Source organism: Perca flavescens, chromosome 20 (assembly GCF_004354835.1).
Source record: "Perca flavescens isolate YP-PL-M2 chromosome 20, PFLA_1.0, whole genome shotgun sequence".
Lineage (NCBI taxonomy): Eukaryota > Metazoa > Chordata > Actinopteri > Perciformes > Percidae > Perca > Perca flavescens.
In genome coordinates, this window is record NC_041350.1 from 30,315,186 (window position 1) to 30,337,083 (window position 21,898).

The 21,898-nt window shown below is 41.5% G+C and overlaps 1 long non-coding RNA gene across 1 annotated transcript; it reads right to left on the bottom strand.

The window, feature by feature from the left end:
- Positions 1 to 18,272: 18,272 nt before the first annotated feature.
- On the bottom strand, positions 18,273 to 21,340 carry LOC114547149 (uncharacterized). The gene is made up of 2 exons (XR_003691116.1): positions 18,625 to 21,340; positions 18,273 to 18,506 (listed from the first exon to the last, which is right to left on the bottom strand). It is a non-coding gene; the product is annotated as an uncharacterized LOC114547149 (long non-coding RNA).
- Positions 21,341 to 21,898: the final 558 nt, after the last annotated feature.

The following is a 21,898-nucleotide window of genomic DNA, read 5'->3' on the forward strand; positions in this document are numbered from 1 at the left end:
AGTTTTGTTGTAAATTATAGGTCATCCAGGATTTTATATCTTTAATACATGCTTGAAGTGTAGCTAACTGACTGGTTTCGTCTGGTTTGATTGACAAGTATAATTGGGTGTCGTCCGCATAGCAGTGATAGTTAATTGAGTGTTTCCTAATGATATTACCAAGAGGAAGCATATACAAGGAGAACAAAACTGGTCCAAGCACCGAGCCCTGTGGAACGCCATGCATAACCCTCGCGTACTTAGAGGATTTATCATTAACATTAACAAATTGAGATCAATCAAAAAAATAAGACTTTAACCTGCTTAGTGCAATTCCTTTAATTCCGACTAAGTGTTCCAATCTCTGCAACAGGATTGTATGGTCAATAGTGTCAAATGCAGCACTAAGATCTAGTAAAACAAGTATGGAGACAAGTCCTTTGTCTGCAGCTGTTAGAACGTTGTTAGTAATTTTCACCAGTGCCGTCTCTGTGCTATGATGCTTTCTAAATCCTGATTGAAAGTCTTCAAATAAGCTGTTGCTATGGAGAAAATCACATAACTGATTAGCAACTACTTTCTCAAGGATCTTGGAGAGAAAGGGAAGGTTAGATATAGGTCTATAGTTTGCTAAGACCTCAGGATCGAGGGTGGGTTTTTTCAGAAGAGGTCTTCTCTATCTTTCAGAAGAGGTCTTATCACAGCTACTTTAAATGACTGCGGTACATAACCTGTTAATAGAGACATATTGATCATATCTAATAGAGAGGTGTTAACCACGGGTAACGCTTCTTTGAGTAATCTCGTTGGGATGGGGTCTAAGAGACAGGTAGATGGCTTAGCTGAAGATACCTTTACCATTAGTTGTTGAAGGTCTATAGGATAAAAGCAGTCTAAGTAAATGTCAGGTCTGGTCGTTCTTTCTAGCAGTCCTGCGTTGAAAGGTGAACCATTAGAAGTTGAGGGCAAAAGGTGATGAATTTTATCTCTAATTGTTGTAATTTTATCATTAAAGAAGCTCATGAAGTCATTACCACTCAGAGCTAGAGGTATCAAAATTGAAGATGACTGACTATCTGTCAGCCTGGCTACAGTGCTGAAAAGAAACCTTGGGTTGTTCTTATTTTCTTCTATTAATGATGAGTAATAGTCTGATCTGGCATGTCTGAGGGCCGTCCCATAGGTTTTCAGACTTTCTTGCCAGTCCAAACGAGACTCTTCCATTTTGATGGAGCGCCATTTACTTTCAAGTTTTCGCGATTTTTGCTTTAATTTACGAGTTTAGGAGTTATACCAAGGTGCTCGTTTCCTTTGCTTCATCTTTTTTTTTTGAGTGGAGCAACAGAGTCTAAAGTAGTCCGTAGGCAGGCCGTAACACCATCTACACAATTGTCGATTTGAGAGGGACTAAAGTTTACATAAAGGTCCTCTGTTGTATTAAAACAAGGTAATGAGTTTAGTGCTGTTGGAATGTCTTCCTTAAATTTAGCTATAGCACTGTCAGATAGGCATCTAGTATAGAAGCTTTTATCTAATGTTGTATAATCGGGTATGAAGAATTCGAAAGTAATTAAGAAGTGGTCTGATAATAAAGGATTTTGTGGGAATACTAATACATCTTCAATTTTGATACCATATGCCAGCACGAGGTTGAGGGTGTGGTTAAAACAGTGCGTGGCCTCATGCACACTCTGACTGAAGCCAATAGAATCTAGTAGTGAGTTGAAAGCAGTAGTAAGGCTATTGCTGTCAACGTCCACATGGATATTAAAATCACCAACAATAATTCACCATACAACTGGATTTATTTCTACAATTTCAGGGTAGTTAGCATGAGGTTGGTTGAACAGGTAACATATTTGAAATAAAAAAGGCCTGTCTTAGTTTAAAGCCCACTCACCACGTCAAGGTGCAGGCCTCGAGTGGGGACACAGACCAATCACTTATAGTACATACTCAGACAAGACAATACATATATACATAGAACAATACTAAATACATGAGAAATCATGAATTCATTAATTTATTAGTTAATGACCTATTAGTAATGTATAATAACTAATATAATATCATGCATGAGCTAATGCAAAAAAAACAATATATTAATAAATGCAACACCTAAGGTGTTATTAATTCATTCTGAGTTAGTGGTTTATAGATAAGTCTGCAGTTAAAGGGACAGGCCAAAATACTGACCAGTCAATGCAGTGCTTAGATGTATCCTTTGAATTTCAAATGTTTGTTATCAACTTTTTATGACTTTTTCCATGTATGGCCCTTCAATTAATGTGGTCCTAACACTGAAATAGATACTATTTGTTCTTGTACATTCCTGATAGTTCATGTAGTAGCACATTCATTATTCTTGTTCTTATTTAGGCATTAAGTCATACATAAATTTATCTGTCCTTACCATGAAAATTTGTTGAACGTATGAGGAACTTAGTTAAAACACGTAAACTGAGTGCAAACAATGTGGGAATATATTTAATATTTAAACAGAAACAACAGTTACAAAATTATTTTTTGTAAGTTTTTTATTTGATGTTTTTTTAATTGAAAAAGGCTATCTTGAACAACAACATATAGTTCAAAGCAATAGAAAGCACAGACCAAACTATTAACTATATACACTTCCAGTGAGTTAGCGCAAAATTGAAATAAGAATTTGTAATCAGATGAAATTTTTCTGATGCACTGTACATGTTCATTACAGACTTGTGCCGCGTTAAGCGTACTCCAAGCAGTATGTTGAAAACTATATGCACCAATTATTACTGTCAGCCACTGCATTTAGAAAGAAACCACAAAACTAACACTGACTAAAAGAAGGCTTGGGATGTTGCAGTTCACATTCACACACAGACATACAGTCTGTCCACTGTTACAGATTGAGCACAATAAAATTAAAATAAATTTGAATAAATAAATTAGAGGTATATACAGTGAAAACTACAGTATACAGAAGGTTGTATATTACATGACACAGTTATATAAAAACACAGAAGAAGAAAGCTGTTCATTTAAGCCACCCTCAGCATGTAGCAGCATGTAACTACTGATGATGAAAATGGACCAACTTGGTGTATTTATGCCTGACAATGTCTTTTGTCATTTTCTCAGTTTCACGTCTGGCTAAGTGGTGCATCCTTACTTTACAGTATATAGAGGATGCCATTTTCACCAGTAGATGTACATGATTGTCCTCAACAGTGGTTTCAAACATGTGGTCATGCAACTCTGGGAACAACATTTTGTCTGCACTGTAATCCAGAACTTGATATGTGATAGCTGATGTTAAGCCATATCCCTGGGGGAGCTTGCCAGATGTTGATCTCAAAACCTGTTGAAAGCAAAGCTCTGCCTCTGAACAAACAGCAACTATCCCAGGTGATGGTTTTTGCAAACCTCCACGGGTCTTCAGGAGAACAAAGGGATGCACAGTGGAATCAGAAGTCAGCGCATCAGCACTTTTTTCTTTTGTGTGATTTGGGTGAGTAGCCCTTTTGGCACACCACTAAAGGAGGCTTCCAGCATCTCTGCACAGCCTGTTGAGATCAGCAGTTTCTGCTTCACCATACTGATGACCTCAGTTAAACTGGAAATCTTCCTTTGCAAAAGTCGTGTCTTCTGTTTTTCCAATTTCAGTTTTTTGCGGCAGGTGTTCAATTTATGTCCTATTTGGTGCTTCAATGTTTTGGGAGATATTCAAGCTGGCTCAGTTGTTCTGTTGTCACTGGTGATGTCGAAGATTGTAGGCACAGCAGTTGAATTTAGTTTCATTCCCGCACTGCCAGTTTGGAAACACTCCTTTGCGGTTAATGTTTCTGACCCACTGACGCCTCCTTTTTTTTATCAAGGACAGGAAAACTGTAAAATATTTAGTGTAATCAGTTGAAGTAAAAGCACTCACTGCAGAAAATCCCTTTAGAAAGCATGATCTATACCTTACTTAAATTAGTCACAATACAGTCTGTTAAAGTAAATTAAAAAATGGAAGCGTTAACGTTACTTTAATAAAAAAAAAAGTGTAAAAATCACTTGAGTATTTTCTTAATGTTTATCAATGTTACACATAGATGTGATCCTGGATATATTAAGAGTTAGTGATCCTTATCCATTATGTGATCACACCATGAATATATAACAATAACATTATCAAATGTAGAGCTAATTAGTTTAAGCTAGTTATTACGCTTGCTAGCATTAGCATAAAAAACTATAATATAAAATATAATACTGTATATTGCAACTGAAATCATTTCAACATACCTGAACAGAGTTACCTTGTGCCTACCTGGAAAACATGTTGCAAATGACTTGAATTGAATTCATGAGTCTTTTGCAACAAGTTTTCCAGTTTCAGCTGCTGGCATGCCACGGTCCATTATCTGCTAGATGACTTCTCCCTCTCAGACAGCGATGTCCTTGTCCTGTCCAGAGTTCATATTACTTGTCTGACTCTTTATTTGATCCAAAGATGATTAAAAACAATACTTTAAAATTGTAACTGTGCAAAAATGTAATCTGTTTTGTGAATCGTTTTCTGGTATATAAAATATTACACACTTTCATATAGCCTACTGTATGTAATATATAAACATTTGCTACTTATATGTAACCTTACCCGTTTTGCTATTTCTTAATAAACCCTTCTATCATTGTTGATGTTGTACCGTCTGTCTCATATTTCGATATGAAAGGAAATTAAATGCTTTTATTATTATCACCAGGAGGTGAAAATGAGTGCCACCATACATAACGTTTATTACAGACAGGACATACAGTATATTAATATATTGTATATAGCCAATCATTGACTTCTACAGTTAACGACAATGTTCATTATAATACTTCACTTTGCCATGTATTAATTAGTAATGCTTATCAAAATAAACGATGGATGTTTTGAGAAAACCAAGTCGATGTAATCACTATGTCTGTAACGTTATCTATGTACAGTGTTACCGTTCTCCCATGCTAGCTAACGCTGATGTTAGCTACTAGCCAATAGCCCTTGCAGTTTTAGGAAACGCTAATGACGTTACATCCACATAACAGCATACATACATGCATACATCCCTTGGGTGTATCATAAGATAATACCATGGGCGCAGTCCCAATGGTGTGCTCGCTCCATTATGCGCGTTCATCATTTCAAATTTAATAATTCTGGATTCGCTTCTAGTGAATGCTAACATTTTTAAAAACTTAACATTTTAAACAAGGACCCTTTCATTGTTCAAGCTGCTAAGTTGAAATGTAGACGTTTCTTTCGCCATGCATTGTCTATGTGAAAAGTCTTTCTGGGCCATGGGGTGCAGCACCACCGTTATCCGCTAAGCCCACGGTGGCTTTTAGACATGGCGCTCCTCCTAGGGGCTTGACCGGGCAACCTTAACCTATAACCCACAACCTGGCAACCTATAACCCACAACCTGGCAACCTGTAACCCTCAACCTGCCGACCTATAACCCTCAACCTGGCAACCTGTAACCCTCAACCTGCCGACCTATAACCCTCAACCTGGCAACCTGTAACCCTCAACCTGGCAACCTATAACCCAGTTGATCTCTGCGCGAGCTTTGTGGAAAGTTCAGAACCGAAAGCGAGCCGATAAAAATGGCAGGTGAAGGTGGTGTTCCTGCAAAGAAATTGAAATATGGCTGTAAATTTCAACAGTTTTGGGCTCAACAATTTACATGCATCTTACCTAGTCATATCGACAACCTCCACGCTGTTTGTAAGGTAAGCGGCACCATCGCGCAGAAGAAGCACATAAGGGCACACGGGCCATTTCATCCATAATCACGAAAGGACAGACATAGGCAGGAAACATGACGCAAGCTGAACTCAAGATTGCAGTGTTGGTAGCACAGACTTAAGGGTGTTTTACATTAGCCGCAGCCCAGCTGGCGCGCGCAAATGTGATGTCATGGGAGCGCCGTAACTATTTATATCAGCGCTAGTGGTTGTGACACTAGTTGCAGTCTTCTCCTGAACAGAGGTGGCGCTAATGAGCAAAGGGTACCGACTTTGCTCTTTCTACAGACTAGAAGAAGAAGAAGAAAAAGGCAAACAACGGCAGAACTGGCAGCAGCATTGACGTCAATGCTTCGATTTGATTGGATGAGCTGCTTGGTGGGATCAAGCCTTTCATTCACCATAAAAGAGCTCATCTTAACCCAGGAAGTTTACCAGGGAGACGTGCAGTCACTCTGAGAGTCCTGGCATCACGTTGCCCTTGAGCTTCTTCATGCTTCCTGTTTCCTCCTTCCGCCATTTTGATGCTACAAAGCTCTCACCACCCGTTAGCATTCCACTGACTCCCATTCATTCTGACGTCACTTTGACAGAGAATAACTTTACATCTGAAGCGTTTAAAGACTATTTGTCCGTTGTTTATTTCTAAAGAAACACGACAATGTATAATAGGCTCCATTACCTTGTAGCTCACGTTATGGCTCCGTAGCAGACGCTTTTATAACAATAGGCTAACGATTGTGTCATAACCACGAGACTTACTGTCACACAGTAGAGGAATTACCGTATAGTACAGGAGAAGCTCGCAGGCAGTTTGGACTTACGTTAGCTGTTTAGGTTTAATTACTAATGTTAACTATCAAATTATAAAAAAAGCAATCGATTCTATAATCTAGATCGGGAGTTTGCCGTATTAGCAGAAGCAAACAACTGGACACTTTTTACAATTTTCATCTGCTATTCCACCACTAAATTCACTATTGAGACTTTTTTATGCGATACATTAACTGTGTAGAGTTTGAATATGGGCAGTTTTACAAACGTTGATGGCCAACAGCACATTTTCTCCGATGTTGTCAGAAGCTTCAGTCTGACGGGACAGCCAGCTGGTGGCGGCCGGGATCGCCTCCCTGCTGGCCGGCCAGTGATGCTCACAGACACCGCTGTTAGCTGGAAGTCTGAAAAAGTACACGGGCTGTACAAAAGGCCGTCAATCAGGAGTGTAGTTGTGAGGAGGCTCCATGTTGGAGAATAGCGCGGACACGCACCTCACACCGCTAGCACCACCCGGAGAAAAAATTGAGAGAAAGAAAAAGGAGAGGTCGCAGTTCGGACGATGACTATCCGGTTGAGATTGTGTGTGTGTGTGTGTGTGTGTGTGTGTGTGTGTGTGTGTGCGTCCTCGAGATCTGACCACACACAAACACACGTAAGCAGAGCTACCCACACCCATGTTTCTACTGTTGCTTAATTAAATATAACATCAAAAGAGAGAAGTCCGTGTTTTAAACAGACACACCTGGGGCGAAGTTGGGAACCAGAATCAGCTTTAAATCCAGTCCTAATCTAGTCCTCACTAACACAGGCCCAGTTATAGTAACTACATGAAAACTTCACGGTTGTAGCATGAAATGTGGTTTGTGTTTAGCTAACATCATCATTTTCTATCATGTGAAACCAGAGCCAGCCTAGTGGTGAATCTGCAGACAGATGCTTAACAGTGTGCTCCTCAGCAGTAAGCTCCCCCTGCTGCTCATAAAGTGCCTCTGCACCCCTTTGGTTTCAGACCCTCCCACCAGCCTTTGGGCCACGCCTTCTCATTTACATTGACATGTGTCAAGTCCAAACAAAAAGGTAATGTTAAATGGAAATTCAAAAGCCAAATATTAAATCCAAATGAAAATCCAATGTTAAATTGAAATTCAAAAGCCAAATATTAAATGAAAATTAAAATCCAATGTTAAATTGAAATTCAAAAGCCAAATGTTAAATGAAAAATAAAATCCAATGTTAAATTGAAATTCAAAAGCCAAATATTAAATGAAAATTAAAAGCCAATGATGAATTAAATATTAAATTCAAAAGCCAAAGCCAAATGGAAAATTTAAAAAATGATAATATTTAGGGCCCGAGCGCCGACAGCGGCGAAGGCCCTATTGAAACTGAAGGAATTATTGTTTCTTTCTATTCTTTCTTTCTATTCTTTTTCCTGTCAAATGAATTGGCTTTTTGAGGGGCTTAACATATTCAAAAACTCACCAAATTTGGCGGCCGCATCAAGTCTGGTGAAAATTTACGTATTTTAAGGGTTTCGGGAATAGGTGCACAAAAATGGCTCGCTAGCGCCCCCTAGAAAGTTGAAAATTGAGCCCCTGAAGTGGGTTTAACGTAGACTCACGACACTTGGTACACATATGTATCATGTCAAGATGTACAATAAATTTCATTAGAGCCATACCCTAAACCCAACAGGAAGTCTGCCATTTTGAACTGAAAGTTCGAAGTTTTTTTTTTGGCCATTTCCACATTTCAAACTCGGTCTGTGCCATCTTAAGACGTTAAAGATGAAAAGTTGTTAAAAGAAAAACTTTTCGTCATAGGGCGTGGCCGTGGCGGGGCGGCCATTTTGTGCGTTTCGCCGGCGAAACAGGAAGTGGGTTTTCACAGCTAATGAACCGTATGACGTAGAGTCTTGTGTGAACTATCGAACTCGGCAGGGAGTTCCCTTTTCATTGTTGACGATTCGCGGCATCTGAGTGCCGCGCGAAAGCACGGTCGCAAAGAGCGGCGTCCGCCAGTAATCCCGACGCGCGCTGAGGCGTGAGGGCCCGTCCATCGCTGCTCGCAGCTTTAATTATTTTTTTTTTTTTTTTTTTTTTGTGCGTTTCACCGCCGAAACAGGAAGTGGGTGTAAATCGAGTGTACGTTGTCCGATTACCTCAAAACTTTTCAGGATTCATAAGAGTCCAACCCTGAAGACAAATAAAGGCAGATATTTACTTAAAGTCATAGCGCCCCCCGCTGGCAACAGGAAATCTGCCTTATATGACAAACATCATCCGATTTGCATGAAACTCAGAATGTGTGGTCTACGTGTGATACTGAGCTGCCCCCTATACTATGGCCACGCCCACTTACTCAGGCCCCCTTTCATAACATTTGAACCATTTAAGGTATACCCTTGTGTGAGGTGTCATTGAACTCAGCATAGACTTCTTTCTTCATTGGTGATGTTTGACCCGCCCCCTATGCTTAAGCCCCGCCCCCTTTCTTAAAATTTGAACCATTCAAGATAGACCCTTGTGTGAGGTATCAATGAACTCAGCAGAGACTTCCTTCTTCATTGGTGATGGTTTGGCCCGCCCCCTATGCATAAGCCACGCCCCCTTTTATACATGCTGAACCATTTAAGGTAGAGTCTTGTGTGAGGTATCATTCAGCTCAGCAGAGGCTTCATTTTTAATTGGTGATGGTTGGACCCGCACTCTATGCTTTAGCCACGCCCCCTTTCACAGCTAATGAACTGTATGACGTAGAGTCTTGTGTGAGGTATTGTTGAACCCGGCGGGGAGTTCCCTTTTCATTGGTGACGGTTTGCGGCGTCTGAGCGTCGCAAGGAGCGGCGTCCGCCGGTAACCCAAACGCGCGCAGAGGCGCGAGGGCCCGTTCATCGCTGCTCGCAGCTTTAATTTTAATTTGATCTGGCTTTGTTTTCTCTTTGGACTTTCAATTTCTCTTTGGACTTTCAATTTGAATTATGAATAAATATTTCTTCCATAGTTAAATCATATTAAAAGTCATCATTAAAAAGATGTGTGAATATGTAAAAGTGTCAGTAAACTCAGGAATGCATATTTTCAGTTTGCTCATATTGTTAAAGGAGATAAATTGCAGCAGGAAACATCTGTTGTGATGTGGCTTCGTGTTTCACAGCTGTCGCTGTCTTTCAGCGCAACTAGCAGCAACAGTGACTGTTTAATATGTGATACTGTACAAGCTCCACAACCTTTAACTACTGTATGTATTCAGATTGACTGACTAGGGCTGATCTGTTCTCGCTTTTAGTTGCCACAAACTGTTCCTTGTCTTAAGATTTAGTACACCAAAACCCAAGCAACTAAAGTCAAAAAAGTTGAAAATCACAGCCAGTTTCCTGCATGAGCTCCTGTGCGTTCGGGATTTTGTTCAAGCTGGTGCTTTTGGAGCCCATGCTGCAGCTAAAGCACAACCCTGATGTCTGTTTTTTTTAATTCCTGGAGGCTTCTGGCTGGACTTTGAGCAGGCGGACTGTATCTGTGTGTCTGCACTCTGCAGCCCTGTTACAGATATGACAGACACGTTGCTGAGCCAATCACTACTCACCTAACAGGCACTCTCTGACCAATGGGCGTCCTTAACCTGGAACAAGTGAGCCTGTCTGCGGAAACTGACCCTATGTTCCAGTAGAACTACATGAAGCAGGTCATTTAAGACAAAATCTTCAAAAAGTCCTGGATCTTCACAATCCTACCTACAGCAACTTTAAATTCATTTAAATAAAAACACCCACTTTAATACTTAATCTAACTCATACATGTTTACTATTACCAAATAAATTAACCAATACCTTTTTTAAACATGGTTTCCCTTTCGTGGAAAATGAGGACAGAGGCATATGGATTTTATTTATTTTTTATTCTTTATTTTAATTTTCTTTTTTTTAATTTTCATTACCTTGATGGTTGGAGGAAACCGGAGCACCCCGGGGTAAACCCACACAAACACAAGGAGATTTAGGCTACATTTACATTGCTACGTTTTGGTTTTTAAGCAGAGTTTTGGGCCAAAAGTGTTTTTAGCTCCAGTAGAAGAACAAATATCTGTTTACACTAACACGCCCAAACCAAAATATCTCGTTATCATTCTGGTATACTGGACATAAACAGGAGGCCGTGTGGAGACTCCGCCCACTGCTGGTAGTTGCCATGGTAATTTTTAGTAGCTTTAAGTCTCAGAGAACCCAATCAGGAGGAGAAACGTTGGCGTCAGTTTCGGCGTTGCCAAAGGTCTCCGTTTACACAACCCCGCAGATTACCAACCAAAACGGGTCAGAAGGTTTCTTAATGTCTCCGGTTTGTAAGCTCGGAAACACCAGAGCAGGGGGAATGAGAGGGAGAAATGCCAGAGCAGGGGGAATGAGAGGGGGAAACACCAGAGCAGGGGGAATGAGAGGGAAACGCCAGAGCAGGGGGAATGAGAGGGGGAAAAGCCAGAGCAGGGGGAATGAGAGGGGGAAAAGCCAGAGCAGGGGGAATGCACAGTGTAAACGTAGCAAAATATATTTGTTTTTAAACCAAAATGTAGCAATGTAAATGTAGCCTCAGAGGCCAAAACATCTCCACACAAAAATGTAGCTACTCTTCTATTGGTAAAATTCAGAGATATTTGTTTTGGTTTTCAGTAGATGGTATATCACATACCATCTACTGAAACACAAATATTAAAGTTTGGCTTCTGAATCCCCAAAATAGATTCAAGACACCTCCCAGGTAGGCTGTCTAGCCATCCATATTCACATCAGAGCTTTCCGGCTGGTGATCATTGTCACCGGTAGTCGCCTTTTTCTCGTCCGATTCCCCCTGCTTCTTGTATATATCATTGAGGGACTCGCCTTGGAGGAACCTGCATACATTACTGAACTCATCATCCTGCCCCCACCAATTCAAGTCAATGCTGTTATCAGTGGAATCGGCTTTGCTTTTAGCGTTAGCCTTTAATCCATCGGTAACGAATAAATCATTCGACTGCCACCACTCCCAGTCGAGATCGATATTGTGGGACTGGCCTTTGTTTTTGGTGTCATTTTGTGGCTCATCTTTGATATCAGGTTGGGGTTCATAGTCCTCGGTAGTTGATGACTGATCATCTGACTCCCCCTGCTTGTTCTCGATGTCTTTCGTGTCGGAATCGCCTTTGTTTTCTGAGTCATTTTCTAATCTATCGGTGATGACTTTACCGTTTGACTTAGCACTCGTACGAGAGCTGTCCGTCTGGGTTTCATCGTAACTGGTGGTTGAAAACTCTGACTCCTCAAGTTTGATGACTTTACCGAGACAGGCTTCATAGGTCTTGTAGGCCCTTTCGGTTGCCCATCCATCGATATTCATGTGTGAACAACCAGACTGTGGTTCAATCTCACTGCTAACGTCGTAATCGCCTCTGTTTTCGGAGTCATTTTCTGATCTATCGGTGACGACATTACCGTTTGACTTATCGCTCTTATGAGAGCTGTCCGACTGGGTTTCATCATCACCGGTTGTCGAAAACTCGTCCTCTGACTCCTCATCTTTGTTGACATTACCGTCTGACTTATCACTCTTACAAGAGCTGTCCGTCTGAGTTTCATCCTCACCGGTAGTCGAAAAATCTTCTTCTGACTCCTCATGTTTCTTGTCGATATTACCGTGACAGGCTTCAGAGGTCTTGTAGGTCCTTTTGGTTGCCCATCCATCGATATTCATGTGTGAACAACCTGGGTGTGGTTCATCCTCACTGGCAGTTGAAAACTTATTATCTGACTCCTTCTGCTTGATGACTGTACTGTGAGTCTCTTGTTTGCTTTTGGAGACATTTTTCAATCTATGGGAGTTTAATTTGCTATTTAACTCCTTATCTGACTTGCCCTGCTTCCTGTTGGTGTTCTTACTGTGGGACTCTTGGTTGTTATTAAGTATCTTTTTTAGTCCATGTGTGCAGAAACCCCTAATTTTATTCAAAACCAAGCGGTTGTTTTTGAGGATTTGTCCAGCGGAGACCTCTGCCTGTGTTCTCAGTCTCCCTTTCTCCAGTGTTCTCCTCAAAGACTTTGATTTTTAAATTCATGTCATTTTCTTGGAGCAAGTTTTTATTTATTGGGATCAAGTTATTTTCTTGGACTTCCATAATGGTTACATCCATGTCAGAATAACCTGTCGTCAGGCTGGTCGACAACCCATAATCTGCCTCAACCTTGCTTTTGACGCCTATTCTGTTGGACTCGTCTTTGCTTTTTGACTTGGACCCATGGGAGATGAAACTCTTAAGCCTCTTAAAAACCGAACGCTTTTTCGGGAGGATTTCTCCTAGCTGCAGGGGAAGATCTTTCTGCCTTTCTCTACTGTTCTCAATTTCTAGTCGATTGATTGGGAGAAGGTCATTTTCTGTGTTCTGTGTTCTGTGCTCATTCAGATCCTTGTTTTCTGTCTTACTTTTATTCTCAATAATTTCCCTAAGGCACTTATTCTCTTCTCTTAGAGCCTTCTTTTCTGCTTTGAGGACAGCATTTTGATTGCACATACGCTCAATGGTTGTGTAAAAGATTTTACGGAGCACCATAAGCTCCTTCTCTTTCGCGTCGATTACAAAGTTCCTATAACGTGCACCTTCAACGACTTTTCTCAGGCTGTGAACGTCTTTATTAAGAAGATAGTTCTCATCAGATACAACCGCATTGAGTTTTTTCAGGCGTTCAACCGTTTTTTTTAAATTTGATATCCCATACCTTTCATCCAAGAGGATTCTTTTTAGGTTTCCAACCTCTGTTTCGTGCGCTAGTCTTACTTTCCAATCAACAATGGTTGGTTGGTCTTCGGTGATATTTTCATAGGCCTGTTTGTCTACTTTGTGTTCCTGTGACTCAGCCTTTCCTTCCTCCAATGTATCTATGGCGCGTGCAATATCCATGTTCTTTAGTTTTGTATCTAAACGAAATACTGCAGACAGATGTATCTACGAAACAATCGCAAACTCTGCACTACAGACTCAACATGTAAACTATCAATCAACATACGTTTGTGTATCTTTTTGGACGTGCTAAACTGTAATTTTCAACGTCACTTCCTGAGAGCCTCCTTGCTGTTGAAGTCGCGTTACAATCGCCAGATAATGCTTAAATTACTGAAAGGGGGGAATAACTAGAGGGAGAGTTGTTTAAATATGGAGAAATGTAAATTAGAGCATTGTTGACGTTACAGAGCTCCTTGGTTTCTGTCCGTTGGTCTGTTATGAATGTTGTTGGTACTACCGCATTGTATTGTGGGATACTTATCCCGGTGAAGTGGCCAGTATTGCACACTGTAATATTTTAACATAAATTGTATGCAATTCACTTACTATTGCTTTCATACTATTGTTTCTATCACTATTTGATGGAATAAACCAGTGGCGATTCCTAAAATTATCGGTAGCTGCAGCCGTGTTGCAGACAGATTGTCATGTCAACTTACCGCTGAATTTGTGCCGTGCGTTGTGCCGTTAATCTGATTCTTGACAAATTGAACTATAGCAGGGTGATGATCAAAGGCAAACATGATGTCACTTGGAATCTTAGATAAATGGAATACTGCCCCCCAACAGAAGTGATGTCACGCTCTGTTGACGTTTGTTTTTTAGAACCACCTTCCATAGTTACTGTTGCTATGCCTGTCAGGAAGGGATGGAACTTTCAAAGTAAATTTCAAATAAAAACCTGGATCTGTTTTTGTGAATCATAGAAATAGAATGAACACATACATAGGGTGATATCAGGTAAAATGGGCCATCAGGTAAAATGGGCCATTTGAGGTTTGGGGGTCCCAGCCCCTCTGGAATTTAGAGCCAATGACTGCAAAGGATTTCAAACTGTTGTCATAACTGTACTTGACAAATAACAGGTGATTTGATTGGTTCATGGTTGCTATGGTGGGCGGGGCAATAATTCAAATCAAGACTGCACCAGAAAGCTGCATGGTGAGTAGCCTGGCATACCAAATCTAACTAAACTATTATAAGGATGATAAATCTGTAAAAAAAAAAAAAAAAAAAAAAAAGCATGCCCATAAAAAACTATGCATAATATCTGTCTTGATGGCATCAATCAGAAATAATGTTGTTAGTTTGGTATATGAATATATTTTTTGAAAAAGTGATGTTTTTCTTGGCGGCCCAATTTACCTTAACCCACTGAGGTAAAATGGGCCACATGGTTTCAGCTAAAATGGGCCATCATTTGTGTCACTCACAAACACACATACACACGTGTTTGAGTGTGTGTGAGTGAGTGTGTGTGTAAGGGTGTGTGTTTGTGTGTGTATGTGTATGTACACACACACACACACACACACACACACACACACACACACACACTCACCATGACCCCCCCCCCCAACAGTAATAATGGTAGTATTTTATTTACAGTGAGTATGGCAAACGAGAAGGAAGCGAGAGGAGAGGAAAGAGGGAGAAGGAAAGAGAGAGGAAGTGAGAGAAAGAAGGATGAGAGAGGAGACAAGCAGAGGAGACAGGAAGTGAGAGAACAGGTGAGGAGAAAGGAATGCAGAGGAAATGAGAGGAGACAGAACGAGAGAAAAGAGAAGAGGAGCAAAGACCAGAGAGGAAAGGATACAAAGATAAAACAGGGAGGGAAAGGGAGGCCGAAAAACTACAATCTGTGGAAATAGGAGAGGATGAAGGGGGCCTTAGATGAATACAGGGCGGGAGTGAAGAAAGGAAACACAGTGAGTGTGCACTTCTTATCACGAGCATGGGGTGTGCCGCGATCCACACTGCAAAGACGCATCAGTGGAAAGGTGACTGGCAGTGAACGTGTCAGGGCGGAAGCCCTACCTTCCAGAGGAGGCGGAAAGGGAGCTTGCTGCCACCCTCAAGACATTGGCACAGAGGGGGTTTCCCTTCACAAAACGTGATGTCCAGCAAGTGGCCTTTGATTTTGCAGCCAAGAACAACATATCTGGTTTCTCCAAGACAGCAAGGAGGGCCGGATATTACTGGTTTCAGAACTTTTCTAAAGTGCAACCCAGAGCTTGGTTCACTGATCTATGCTGTTCCAAAATGGATTTTTTTTAATTGCACATTTGAATATGTGGGTTTGCAACCAAAATGTTTTTTGAATGGCACATATGAATGTTTGTTTAATGCAGTTTAAATGTTATGTGGCTGTATAAGCAACTGTGTTTTAAAATTAAAATTGATAATAAATGAGTATTTCTCTTTGCAGTTTGACTGGCCCATTTTACCTGAAACTGCTCATGCAAAAAATGTTGGCAGAGCTGATGTTTCAAGAACTGTAGGGCCTGAATAATTATATTTTATTACATTATTTCAACACAAAATGATCAAAAACAGTCTTTATTACAAATCATAAAAACACATGGAGAAGGCATATATGGTATTGTATTATTGTCCCAAACGATTTACCAAAAAGTGGCTCAATTTAGCTGATATAACCCTACATTTAATTTATATTGTGTCACTCCCACACAGATGAATGTAAAAACGTATGAATATCTATCCAAATAAGGGGCGGTTGGGTACCTCACCTGGTAGAGCACGCGTCCATATACAGATGCTCAGTCCTCAACACAGCGGCCAAAGGTTCGATTCCAACCTGCAGCCCTTTGCTGCATGTCATTCCCATAGATATAGAACAATAGATATAACATGTAATTCTGACTTGCCATTCCAGGATGGAACCACTTGGCGGCCAGCTTACCAGGGTTAAGTTTTAGAATTACTTCAATAGGTGGGTTTCAGTCACGTGATTATGATGACGCGCAATGTCAGCTGGAGGGCAGGAAGTAAACATGGAGAGTACGTATATGGAGAAAACCGTTGCAGAGAGTCCGTATTGTACTGATTTAGATCCAGTTTCCAGACAAAGATACAAGGATTTAATTAGCAGATACATAGGCGCGGGAAGTAGGGGTGCTGGGGGAGCTGCAGCACCCCCTGTTGGTGGCAGCACCCCTTGTTGGCAAACTGGGATCAAGCCCGTATTACCCAATGGGCATTAATCATTATGGTGATAATTATCCAATCAGAATAAAATACAAGTTGTTTAATGTAATGATTGGGAGAAGGCCGCATGCACTGTGTAGATTGGCTAAAGATAAAGGTGGGTGGGCATAGAGCAGGTTGTTTACATCGCACTGATTCAAGATCAGCTTTCTAAGAACGCGTTGAGATTGAAAGAGTGGAATTAATTAGTAACTGATCCCCGGTCAGATTGGGTTGTATCAGCGAGTGAAAGTGTGGAAAAGAGAGAGCTTATAGCGGCTGCTATAAAAATGTCCCGCGAATAAAAAGCTTTTTTAAAAGAGCTGGGAATGACGAAGAGGAGGATGTCGAGGAGCTAGCCAACGTTAGCTTGGAAGAATCGCTGCCTTCTACCAGCTACACTCAGCCACAGCTAACGGTGGCTAACGTTAACTTTAGCGAAGTTGTTGTGGAAAAAGACAGAGATGAGGCCGGTCATCAGCATTACAGAACAAGGTAATGGCTTCACAACGGTGAAACGGTAACCACGGGAGTGGATTCTAGATCACTGTCCACCGGAGACATTTGTTGCGTTGCCTGTAAAGTGCTCCCAACACACAGCAACGCATGTGTAGTAGGGTTTAGCGAGCTGCTGAGGGAGCTGGACTTTGAGGATTTGATCTGCGACTTTGCAAAGAAAAAGACAAGAAATTAGAACTTCTAAAGGTAAGAGCTATTATGCTATCTGTAAATTGACTAGGCTAATATAATCTGTTGTGACCGTGTGACCAGATAATGTACATATTTTGTTTAGTTTATTGAAATGCCATGCATATCAGACGTATTGCATCATCATTTTGTGATGCTGCTATATAGGCCTGTATGAGACAGTTGTCAAGTGCAGTAGCCTATATGTTGGCTTTTGCAGTTTGTGAAGTAGCAGCTGACTAAGTGACTGTTATTTTGCAACCTGCACTCAGCTGTGTTGTGTGATGGCATTGTTGTATCTTCAGTCAATCACGTTTCAGAATTACTATTGTGCTTTCTGCTTGGGTGATTTTTTGTGAATACTATATCGCCATAGTCTTGAGCTATACAATGCTTTTGTATTATTTAATTAATTGTAACATTGTCTTGTGATGTGTGAGTCAGATGGCAGTACTTGGTTTATTGAACTGGAAAGGCATACTTGATGCCTGCTCAGCTGGACTAGTCATTCATCTTTTTTTTTTTTTTTTTTTTTTTTTTATTCGATAGTGACAGTGGATAGACAGGAAAGGGGGGGGGGGAGGGAATGACACGCAGCAAAGGGCCGCAGGTCTGATTTAAACCCGGGCCGCTGCAAAGGAATCTTTTGACCAGTAGTGATTGGCATGTGATTTAGTTCGCACCATATGTAGCCTACTTCATGGAGGGGGGGGTGGCAGAGGTAGAGTCGTTCTGCGCACCCCCCTCCCCGACAGCACCCCGCACCCCCTGCTGAAAATGACTTCCCGCGCCTCTGAGCAGATATGTTGGACGTGACCCGTACCTCATGAAGATGAGTGAGTTTTCGGTAGAAATTAAAGATTTGCCGACAATCGAGGCAGTTGACATCACCAACTATCTGGTCCTTCAGACATGTTACTACACCAGACAGCAAATGAAGGCCTATAAATGTCTGGAAGCATACAACTTTTTTGTCAGCGGGTGGGTCCACAACCTCGTGTTAGGGAGCTTGTCTGACCCAGAACGCAGAGAAATCACACAAACAACGTAAAGCAGTTTAAAAAGGTTTAATGTAGCAGAGTGTACTCAGAGAATCACTGTAGGTAGTGTCAGGGTGGTGAAACTCCTGGCTGGTCTGAGGCTTGTGGCGAGCCGACAGGGAAGAATCCAGGTCTTTATGGGACACGAGGGGAACAGGCAGAGACGAGAACATGGAGGGTTTCCCAAGTTGGAGACAGAGGCTGGATGGTGGGGCTTGAAGCAGGCAGGCAAAGCAGAGGAGGCAGCTGGGCAGAGCGGTAAGTGGAGAGAGACACAGGGTTAGTAGGAGCTCAGGGAACAGAGACAAAACCGGAGTAAAAGGCAAAACGGATTATACTGGATGTAGACTGGGAGCCAAGTTACCACATGGGTTGTAGATAAGAAACTGGCACCAACAAGGTGATCAGCCCAGGTTTAAGTATTGCAGGGGTGAATCATGAAGATGAGCTGCAGCTGTGAAAACCGGCAATGCAGTGTTGGATCGGCCACGCCCCTTGACCTACTTCCTTCTGGACACTCCTCCAGCACTCCAGGTGGAAAAACACAGAACACAGACAAACAGGGAAAACAAAACCACCCAACTCAGGGTGGAGAGACAGCAACCCATAACACCTCGGTACCAAAGGGCTCCAAGATGATCATCGTTTGGTCTTCGCCAGGGTGATTGTTTGTTCTTATATTGTTTTATGCGTTAAGATGCTAGCAGTAGCGGCTATAATGTCAACAAACATGCAACACAACTTAACGACGCCATTAGCCATTAGACTGACAGTTGTTTATGTTTCAAGGTAAACCACTCTCAGAAATCAAACGAAACACCTCTGAAGACCTACTGCTAGCATACTGCCAGTGGACTTCAGAACCAGTGTGGGATAAACATGTTCATTAATGTAAAGTCCATATTAGTATAAGTAGGCTATATTGCACATCATCAAAATGTATTGATGCACAAATGTGCACTTTGCCCCTGGTGTATATTGCATTTGAGATTTAAAAAAAATGTCATTCTATTCACAGACTATCAGAATTGTGTTCTCATGTAGGGGCAGTACTTTTTTACATTGAAACCGGGGTAAAGATGCAAGACACAGCTTCCTGCACAACAGAGCAGTGCAAGTGGCTGATGCCATCACATGTAAAAAAGGTAGGGTGACACGTTCACAGCAAACCAAATGTGGGACAGAGAATGTTATTTTTGGGTAACTGTGTAACAGTAGGCTAAGTATTGATGTTAATAAATTCATGTTTATATTGTGCCCCTTCGGTTATGTCTTTGCTTGGGTTAAGTCATCAGGACATGATTTATACTGCATATAGATATGCTATGGACCACAGAAATGTGGACTTAATGATCTTTTTTGTGTTACTTTTACTTTATCTAGCATGCTTCCTAAAACTGTTCTTGAATACAGAACACCAGAGACTCTGCAGCTAACCCCCAAAGAGCTTGGAGAGCTATGCCAGGATTTCCAGCTCAAAGAGCTCACCCTGTCCCAGGTCCAGGCTGTAGAGAGGGCAACTCAAAGTCAGAGTACAAGCAAGATTTGGTTCAGGCAAAGAGCTGGACGCATAACTGCCTCTAAGCTGAATAAAGTTCTTAAAACCAACCCCCAGCAACCATCCAAGAGATTGATCAAGGTCATATGCTACCCAGAAGCATATAGGTTCACCACAGCCGCTACAAGGTATTTAGGGTTTGAATTAGGGTAAGGCAGAGGTAAGATTTGGGGTATAGTATGAGGCTGTCCACATTAAGAACTGTAACTAAGAAAGTGTTCTATGAAGTGGAAGGAGAGTCCATAACACAACTATAAATCTGTGGTCCATACTCTGCCATCTACTGTAGGCCCTCTTCAGTTAGAACAAATGTTTAGTTTTTTCATAGTTAATTCATGGTATGGACAGCCCTGAAAGGTCAACATTAGTTATAGGGTTATAAGGCTGGGGTTATGCAGGAGTAGAACTAAGTATAGTGGTTAGGGTAATGACATTTAAATCACTGAACTGGCTCTACACATCCAATACTAAGTAATAATTTCCTTTTAATGTTTTGCATGTCTACTGTGTACAGTTATGGATGCAAACATGAAGCACAAGCCAGAGGAGTGTATGAGAAGCTAATGGGTCATGAGCATGCAGGCTTCTCCTGTATGGACAGTGGTCTCTGGCTGAACCCCAAGTGGCCATACATGGGGTCCTCCACTGATGGGATTGTCGCTTGTGACTGTCAGTGAACTGGCATCTGCGAGATTAGGATAATATTACAGTCTCTGTTGTAGTAAAGTCCCTAAATCTTGAGTCTGAGTATAGTCTCAAGTCCTCAACTGAGCAAAAAGGCAGAAAATATCTTTGCTAATCTATTGTTCACATGTTCTTCTCACTGTGATTTTAGTTCCCACACTCTCACCAAGATGAAGCCAATCTGCACTTGTGTGCTGGGGGAAAGGGCTTCTGCCTCATCAATGATGGGGATAATGTCAGGCTGGACCGGAGTCATAACTACTACTACCAAGTTCACGCACAGCTTCACATTGTAGATGCTGAGTACTGTGACTTTGTTGTGTGGAACCGTAATAACATTTTTGTTGAAAGGATTTTGCCTGATGTTGAAGTTTGGGATGATGTGATTCCTAAAGTTGAGTGCTTTTTTAGAAACAGTATACTTCCAGAAATATTGGGACAGCAAGTTACAAATGTACATGTGTAATGTGATGAAAGGATATGAACTTGAGCCTTGAACGTGGGCTGTGTGGTATATTACTGTTATATGAGAGAGGATGACATTTTGAATATTGTTATGTGGTCTTTGTTCTGGCTGTTTAATTTGCCTTGATACACATTACTTATCAGAATAGGTTCCTATCTTGGGAGTTTAGTTTAGTTCAAATTTTTTATGGCAACATACTATTAAATACTTTGTACATTAGAGATGCTATTTTAAGGTCTACAAGTTCACTACATTTAAGTACCTGTAAATTTATAAATGACTGATTTGTCGATTCCCGATAATTTACCATCCATCCATCTTCGTCCGCTTATCCGGTATCGGGTCGCGGGGGGAGCAGCTCCAGCAGGGGACCCCAAACTTCCCTTTCCCGAGCAACATTAACCAGCTCCGACTGGGGGATCCCGAGGCGTTCCCAGGCCAGGTTGGAGATATAATCCCTCCACCTAGTCCTGGGTCTTCCCCGAGGCCTCCTCCCAGCTGGACGTGCCTGGAACACCTCAGAAACCGTTCAAAAGTTTATGCAGCATTGCATGAAAGCCAAGTTAAGCTTGGAAAGGCTCTGCAGAAGGCCGAGAGGTACCGCAAACGGTATGACCGATTAATGAAGAAAGTGAAGCAGGCTGACTCCCCAAACTCCAAGTCAAAAAAGCAGATGGCAACAACTTATTTCGAAGATAATGCTGAGGAATACAGGCAGATACTTATCCATCATGCAATACCATCAGGGAGAGTCATGAGTGCTACTAGGCATGCAGCCTGGACCCGGCCCATATCAGTTAATGCTTGTTGCCTTTTGCACACAAGCATCCTTATCATTTTGGGGAGAAGGAGTTAACTGCCGTCCTTGAGGGGGCAGAGGTGCCTGGCTTTTTATATGGGAGAAGGAAGGGGGGCATACTTGGTTCCAGC